This window comes from Schistocerca americana, chromosome 1 (assembly GCF_021461395.2).
Source record: "Schistocerca americana isolate TAMUIC-IGC-003095 chromosome 1, iqSchAmer2.1, whole genome shotgun sequence".
NCBI classification, from domain to species: Eukaryota; Metazoa; Arthropoda; class Insecta; order Orthoptera; family Acrididae; genus Schistocerca; species Schistocerca americana.
In genome coordinates this window covers 921465478-921474018 of record NC_060119.1, presented here as the reverse complement: position 1 = coordinate 921474018, position 8541 = coordinate 921465478, and positions in this window count along the sequence as shown.

Here is an 8541-nt window from a genome sequence, read left to right as displayed (position 1 = left end):
ACATAATCGGGTCGATAGCAATTTACAGCAGTCGTTTGATATACTTGGCCTCTTGACAGAAAAAGGCAATAAAATTAACTTCTGCAATTAACTGTAGGACAACAAGCCAAAAGGCATCTCTCTGATTTAATCACGGTTACTTACATTAGCTCAACTATGAGGAGTGTTAAGAAAGAATTGATATTTTTTTTTTTTTTAAAGCAGGTTTGTTTTATTCAGGATTCCGATACACCATACTCTCTTGTCTACCATATTATTTTGACTACTAGATCCTATTTTTCAACATAATTTTCTTTTAATGTGACGACCGTACACCGCCACACTGGGAGGGTCTGTACGCCCACATGGTACCGCTATACTAGCCGACGTCGGAGCCGATGTCTTGCTACATTAATGATGATATTGTTTGGTTCGTGGAGGCCTCAACTGCGCGATTATCAGCGCCCGTACAAATTCCCAATCTTTGCTCAGTCCAAACTCGCCACTTTCATGAATGAAGATGAAATGATGAGTACGACACCCAGTCATCTCGAGGCAGGTGAAAATCCCTGTTCCCACCGGGAATCGAAACCGGGACCCCGCGCTCGGGGAACGAGAATGCGACCGCGAGACCACCAGCCGCGGACTACATTAATAATCTCCCCATTATCCACTTACTGCTTGCCGTGTAGTACATCCTTCATTAGACCGAACCCGTGGATGACGGAACGTGCAAAATCTGAGATGTAGGGTGGATGAGGAACAACAGTAAAATGACTTTTTGTGAGTTCCTATCGCAAGCGCAGGCTTGTGTGAGGCTTTGCGTTGTCATGGAGAAGTATATGTTTGTTTGCATGTTAGTGGCGAGGAACACGCTGAATCTTAGATTTCCTGAGGGTAGTACACCACACTTCACACTTGATCGTTACACCATGAGGGAGGAAATCAAACAGAATAAGCACTTCAGAGTCCCAAAAGACGGCCTCCGTGACTTTACCGGTTGAGGGTGAAGTTAGAACTTCATCTAAGGAGAGGTAGTCTGGCGCCACTTCATGGATTGCCGTTTTGTTTTCCGTTCGAAGTGATGAACCCGTGTCTCATCGTATTTGACGATGTTCGACAAAAACATTGTCGGTGAGCCTCGTATCCCGCAAGCAGTTCCGCACTGATGGTCCTTCGTTGTGCTTTATGTTCTTCTGCTAGGCGGCAAAGAACTAGGCGGAAACACATCTATGAGTACCCACACTGGTGGACGAATGTGTCCGCTCTACCAACAGAGACGCCCAGTATTTCAGCGAGGTGTTTAATCGTGATCCGTCGATCGTCTCTCATGAAAGTGTCCGCACGTTCCAGTATTGAATGAGTCACAACTTTGCGCAGTCGGCTGGCATGAGGTTTGCGCAGTCTTGTTGCGATGATAACAGATTCCTCGCCCAACGACTCAGCGTGATTTTCGTCACTGCCAGGTCTCAGTAGACAGAATATCTATGATGCTCTGGTTTGCTGCCAAAAGAAACTCATTGACAGCTTTCTGGTTGGAATGCGCCTCCGTTACAGACGCCATTTTGAAGATTGCGTGTAGCGCCGCTACCTGTCGGAACATAATGACACTATGGGGGCGGGAATATTCCATGATGTCTCACAACAAATTCCACATTTTTCAACGTAAATTGGCTGAGAGAAAATGCGTGTTGTATTACTCACTGAACGCCCATCCTAAATATAGATCTGTAAACACACCACAACCGCTTAGCCAGTAAAGCAAAGCTGCCATCAGTCAACTATGAGACATCTTCGGAAATATCTCAATTAAATTTCCTGTACAGTATGACACACAAAATATACAAATCTCACGTGCTGAAATGATGAGATAATATGAGGTACAAAAAGGAGCAGTAAAATCAGTCAGCTCAAGCTTAATTATTGGATGATCACCTTCTGCTAATCAAACACTTTTACAATGAACAACAACAAAATAAATATAAGTCTTGCTTGTGGAGAAAAATCCATTGAGATGACAAAAGTCTTGGGACACCTCCTAATATAGTGTTGAACCTCCTTTTGCCAAGTGTACTGCAGCAACTCGACGTGACGTGGACTCAAAGAGGCGTTGGAAGCCCCAGCAGAAATATTAAGTAATTCTGCCTCTATAGCCGTCCCCTATTACGGAAATGTAGCCGGTACAGAATTTTGTGCACTAACTGACCTCTTGATTACGTCTCATAAACGCCATGTCGGGCAATCTGGATGATCAAACCATTCGCTCTAATTGTCCAGAATGTTCTTCAAACCAGTCGCGAACAGTTGTCTCCCAGTGACATGGTTCACCGACATCAATCAAAATACCATCGTCGTTTGGGAACAAAAAGTCCATCAATGGCTGCAGATGGTCTCCAACTAGCCGAACATAACCATTTCTGATCAGTGATCGGTTTAGCTGGATCGGAGGACCCAGTCCTTTCCATGTAACTGCAACTCAAACCACTATGGAGCCACCACCAATTTGCGCTGTGACTTTTTGACAACTTGAGTCCATGACTTCAAAATGTTCAAATGTGTGTGAAATCTTATGGGACTTCACTGCTAAGGTCATCATTCAGCTTACACACTACTTAACCTAAATTATCCTAAGGACAAACACACACATCCATGCACGAGGGAGGACTCGAACCTCAGCCAGGATCAGCCGCACAGTCCATGACTGCAGCACCCTAGACCGCTCGGCTAATCCCGCGCATCTGAGTCCATGACTTCGTGGGCACTGTGCCACGTTCGAATTCTAGCCCTGCAGTTAGCTCTTACCAACTGAATTCGTGACTCATCTGACCAGGTAACGGTTTCTTGTCGTCTACAGTCCAACCAATACGGTCACGAGCCCAGGAGAGGCGCTGCAGACGATGTGCTGTTAGCAAAGGCACTCGTGTCGGTCGTCTAGTGCTACAGCCAATTAATGTCAAATTTCGCCGCACTGTCCTATCGGATACGTTCGTCGTACGTCCCACATTGATGTCTGTGTTATATGACGCAGCGTTGCTTGTCTGTAAGTACCGACAGCTCTACGCAAACGCCGCTGCTCTCGGTCGTTGTGTGATGGCCGTCGGCCACTGCGTTGTTAATAGTGAGAGATAACGCCTGAAATCTGGTATTCTCGGCACACTATTGTCACTGTGGGTCTCGGAGTTCTGAGTTCCCATTTCCGAAACTGAATGTCCCATGCGTCTAGTACCAACTACCATTCCGCGTTCAGTGTCTATTAATTCCTATCGTGAGACCATAGTCACGTCGAAAAAGCGTTCGCATGATACACCGAGCGGAAATGACAGTTCCGCCAATGCATTGCCTTTTATACCTTGTTCACGCTACACTGCCGTCATCTGTATACGTGAATATCGCTATCCTAACACTTTAGTCACGTCACTGTGGAACAACCATAAAGTGCTGGACTGTCCCCACGGAACTTCAGCGTGTAATAGTACTGATCATCCTCTAGCGCGGAAAAGACACCAACTGCCCCACTGGATTGCTTGTATCCACATAGCCTCCACGGCCCACGCTGAATCCCGTAGACAGCTCCCTGGCGTGCCACCTTGGAGAAGACTATCATTCTCCATTATCTCGCTTGTCACCAGCCACTTTGCGCGGGAGAATCTCCCCGTAGAAAAACCACTCTCCAGTAGAAGAGAAAGATACACGCACGAAATGAAAAAAAAAATCCACTTGGAGCTAGGAAGCACAACAAACACGACATGTCGCAAATTACAAGTGCATGAGTGTAGAAACAACTTAACTAGCTTTAAATTGTTTTGCTGATAACATTTCAGATGCTCCAGAAAAATACAGTGTACTTGATTCCATCTATATCGTTGGAGAAAGATTTGATTGGGAAACAGGACCTAAGTGCTGATAAATTGCAAGGAATATCGTAGAACTTTTATTTTAAGGGAATTTAAACTACAGTCTTAACTTTCATTATTGTTCAACCGTGACTGTGACCCGTCTGTTTGGGAGAAAATTAAAGGTAGCCTTGAAACATATCTGGCAACACGATTAGTAGACTGCACTTTTCTTGCATAATTAACGAGAACTACGCACTGGATAACTATGCGAACATATACGCGTGCTCAACCAGAAATTGGTCAGGTATTATACCAGTCCTGAACACCAAAAGACTGAAGACGTTTCCATCAGCGTGGTCGATCGTCTTTTCGTTGAAATAAGGGGGTGACAGATGCTGCCTAATACACAACAAAATTTTACTTTCCTTTACTAATGACTTTACGGTGCTAAAGTAAATCTTTCCGTCTCCAATAAAATGAACTTTATTAACATGTAGATTTTTTAACGACTGCTGACAATTTAGTGATATATGTGTTTACCTGACTAATTGACACATTTTATTTAAAACATTTAGGCCATTATATTCTTAAAGGTAGTATTGATTCTGTGTTAAGTTATGAGAAATATTCCCTTGATTTTCTGCCGGGACATTGATCACTGTTGAAGGTCTTTATATATCTAGCTACGAATCAGTACTCGGAGACCACTGCTGTCGGTGAATTCCGATTGTCTTCTCTAAGGTGGACGGAATCATCCGAAATAGTTCGCCTTAGTAGTCGAATGCACATTGTGACGGTTCGATTCCGGCGCCAACGGCCGACACTTTGAACTCCCGCCGAGTGAGGCCTACGGCGGCCGCAGTGACTGAAAGGGCCGGCCACGGTGGCCGAGCGGTTCTAGGCGCTTCAGTCCGGAACCGCGCGACTGCTACAGTCGCAGGTTCGAATCCTGCCTCGAGCATGGATGTGTGTGCTGTCCTTAGGTTAGTTAGGTTTAAGTAGTTCTAAGTTCTAGGGGACCGATGATCTGAGAAGTTAAGTCCCATAGTACTCAGAGCCATTTGAACCATGCTGAATGCAGGAAGGTGAGGCCAGTACATAAAGTGAAAGTTGTTTCACAAAATTGCGGGCGTGCAGCCGTATAAATTGAACTTCTTCTTCTAACATTTCGGCTGAGAACCGTCCAGCCATGTTCAGAGTGAGCCGAGGTGACTGACGCTACAGCTCTTGCTCCATCCATTTAAACCCGCGGATCACTAGTGCTGGAGCGTCAGTAACCTCGGTTCACTCTGAAGATTGCTGGACGGTTCTCAGCCGAAATATTAGAAGAAGAAGTCCAATTTATGCAGCTGCATGCCCGAAATTTTACGGAACAGTCTTTGCTCCACGAAAATATGAAGATGTGCAATTTGAAATTCGTTTTCGTCGATTTCGAGTACGCTTATGTTATGCTGGTTTCTTGTTAATTGCTAGTGAGATTTGTGTGTTTTCTGTCTGCCATGTTAGGTGATTCGATTTGAATTTATGCAAAGATTATCTGTGGGACTTTTTATGATTGTTTATTCTAAGTGCAGGAAGGTGCACCCAGTACATAATTTGAAAGTTGTTTTGCTGCATTGCAAGAACGATTATATCATGCTGGTTCATTAGCTACTATCTTAGTTTTAGTTGTTTCTTAAACGTAAAAGGGGAATGAAAATTTAAATTCAAATATTCCCTGCACATTAATCTTGAAAGTTGTATTAAAAACAACTGTGTGATAATACTGTTTTATCGATTCTCTTGTAAGGCTGAATGAGGGTTCACCTCTTGAGTTTTCTGTTCAGATATTTGTGTGTAATAAAAGTATGACGTGTTGTTCATTAGTATATCGATTCGTATGCCTGTGAACCTCAGCACCATCTACGTCGAGTCCTCCATCGGGCATGGGTGTGTGTGCTGTCCTTAGCGTAAGTTACTTTCAGTTAGATTAAGTAGTATGTAAGCCTAGGGACCGATGACCCCAGCGGTTTGGTCCCATAGGAACTTACCACTGACTTACCACCTACGTCACAACATTAATTTATTCCTGCTCTGAGGAATACTTTCAGAGCAAGACTTGCATCTGTTAGAGTGGATTACCGAACTTCGAGCGATGGTGATGAACCAGAACGCGGTACGTGAAATAGTTAAGAGTCCATAACCGATATCTGGAAGCAAGGTCTCTCCCTTAAGAGTCTGCAAATTAAGTCATTTCACAAGACGATTAATCTTGTCAGATAGTGTAGTACTACCCTAATCAAAAATAACAAATGAAAAAAGAGAGTTAGCCTACATTGGACTCTGAGAGAAGCGTTATTCGAAGAACGGTGGGCGCTCGTTGAGGCATCGGCATCGCGCTCCCTGGAGACGCGCGCCAGACGGATGGAATTGATGCGGCCATTTAATTCCGGTGACGCACGCGGCGGCCTTGGCTGCTTCGCTCTGCGCTGTAATTACCGCATCGCTAATGAGGCGCCAGCGGCCGGCGCTAGTTACAACCGGCGCCGGCGCGGCGCCACTGCAGCGCAACACGCTGTGTTAACGGTCTGTTTATATTACAGTACTTCCATTACGTCTCACGCTGACACGTTGCCGGCCTGCACACGGGCTGGAGCAGCAGCCCTGCACAAAAGTGAAACCAGTCCAATTTAAGCCACCAATTACTTATGGCCAGTGACGTGTTACCAAATGGCAGTAATGCCCCTTTTCTAGACGACGCGACGCCTCCATAAATCGTGTGGCGAATTATTTGAGACACTGGTTGTGAGGAGCACGTTTCGCGTTTTAACCCCCTTCCCGGCGTTACTGAATATTTCTTCTGATTTTCCCAGGTACACTTACTTGATGTTAAACGTTCCCTAAAAGCACTCTAGTCAATAAGAAGGTGCACCCTCAAAGAGAACACAACTGTGTGTGTTCAAACCAAGCATTGAGTTGAGTCCCGCTTTATTACACTTGTCATCACCGATAGTATACTTTCCTTATTTTGGTTCTAATTTTTTTCCGTCAACTGTTTCTTCCAGGGTATAATAAGACTCATGTTGATGTGGTAACAGGACAAAAGTGGACACTGCAATTTTAAGACAATTTGACAGTCTCTATAACTGTTCTGCAGAAATGCTTTACTTAGAGGAACATAGTTTCTCATGTAGCAGATAGTAATTTCGGGCACTCGCAACGAGTATTGGAGACGTCTCCCTATCATGGGAGGTACAAAACTGAAGCGATTTCCATCAGGTCGTCACATTGCTTAAGGTCTGGCGACAATGGGGAACTCGCCTGTGTGACAAAGGCTGACCACAATCTTTGCGTAAATTTAGGATTCGGAGACCGACACGGTAATTAGATATTCAAGAGCTGCTGACCATATGTGGCGTATCTCCCGAGCCGTCAGGCACTTGTTCATTAAAAACAACTGATCAACAGAACATGATGAGGCAGTGATTATGATACTGGCGGTTCAAATTCTCGGACGATCATTCAGAGTCATATTATCTATCGTGTCCTCGAATAGCTTAAGGCAATGTATGTATGGAAAGGACGCGGTCAGTTTCCATCCTGGCCGTTCCCCTATGCGCTGCATAGTTCTGTAAAAAATCATACACATACATTCTATCGCTTATGAATTAACTCTTCTTCATCATCGTAGTTTCGATTAGGTGCCATCCCACACAATGAGCTCGAGATAGTCTAAGTTTGGATCGCGCAATTTTGACCCCTTTTGCACGTCTACAGTTTCTGCACCTGTTTGCGGCATATATAAAAATCTGCAGACTTTCATAAATCATTGCTGTCGACTTGTGATACCTATCGATGAGTTAGTTTCGATACTATAGTAAATTAAAGGATGTTTTTTAAAATAGTTAATGATTCGACACAAGAATCGAATTAAATATTCCCAGATGTCCAAGTAAATGTCTTACTTAAGTGTCTCTTTTTCTCGTAAAGCATCCGCATACGTAATTCCACATCTCTTAATCCTAAATCAGCACCTGCAGCGTCTAAGAACTTGGGGCCTTCCCCACAGTTGCCTCTTGCGCCTGCCAGAGAATTGCTTGCTGATTATCTAACTTTCACAACGTCTTAATAAAGGCAGAAAATTTGCAACAGTATTGCCTTGTGACTTGGCCAGTAAAGAGCTCAACTGACGTTTAAGCTCTTCTCTTAGTTTCCTGGCTAACCAAGCCCTTGGAAAAACTCGACATATTCGGAAATAACACCCAAATATTTGTGACGCGTCAGAATACAAATGCCATTACTGCTCCTTTATCCGCACAACTTTCATTTTTTAGTCATTCTGAAGTTTCACTATCGAAGAAAGTCGTTCTGGAGTGGGTGCATTCTTTTATGTAAATGACATCGAATATTGCAGAACATACGTGTATTACATTGGTATTGATGTCCCAGAATCTGTTATAAACTCAAAGAAAATAAAAAAAGAAAATGCATAGACCAGGACGCGTCTCCATAACCTCATTGATAGTGATCTGATCACTTCTGGATTCAGACATTTTCTTTCATCTCATGATTCCCTAAACGCTTCTATCACCGGTGTGTCATTAACTGAGATTTAATTAAATCGTGCCAAGAGTAACGTGTCTTTGATAAGTATTCAACGCACCGGTGCGCGGAGAATGACACGTGATAGAAAACCGCCATATAGGCTGAAATTTCTGCGATTTTACCTGTCGTGCACTGTTCGCGT